Genomic DNA, 368 nt, shown 5'->3' with positions numbered 1-368 from the left:
TATAGTGGAATCTGAACTTTATTCTAATTGGCTCCTGCCTTTTCGGAAGTCCCTTGAATGGACCTACTTAGTTTATGTGCACCACTATATAATAACTTAATGCAATCTTTATTCAATAGGTTAAAATCCTAATGATTATAGGAAAATTATACTAAAAAAAAACAGGAAAAGGAAAAAAGAATTAGTTGGCTACTGGAAATGAGAGAAGGCCATATATGATATTTGGTGTTAGATAATCTCATGCGCCACCAAACAAACTCATTTATGTATTAATTAAATTTGATTTGCAAGGCTGTTTTGTGCATTTGCCACCGTTGAGTTTTTTTATATTCAAAAGCACTTTTAAGTACAAAGTACGGTTTCATCAT

Source organism: Camelina sativa, chromosome 7, assembly GCF_000633955.1.
Source record: "Camelina sativa cultivar DH55 chromosome 7, Cs, whole genome shotgun sequence".
NCBI lineage: Eukaryota > Viridiplantae > Streptophyta > Magnoliopsida > Brassicales > Brassicaceae > Camelina > Camelina sativa.
The sequence above is the reverse complement of the archived record's forward strand: the minus strand, read 5'-3'. Positions refer to the sequence as shown.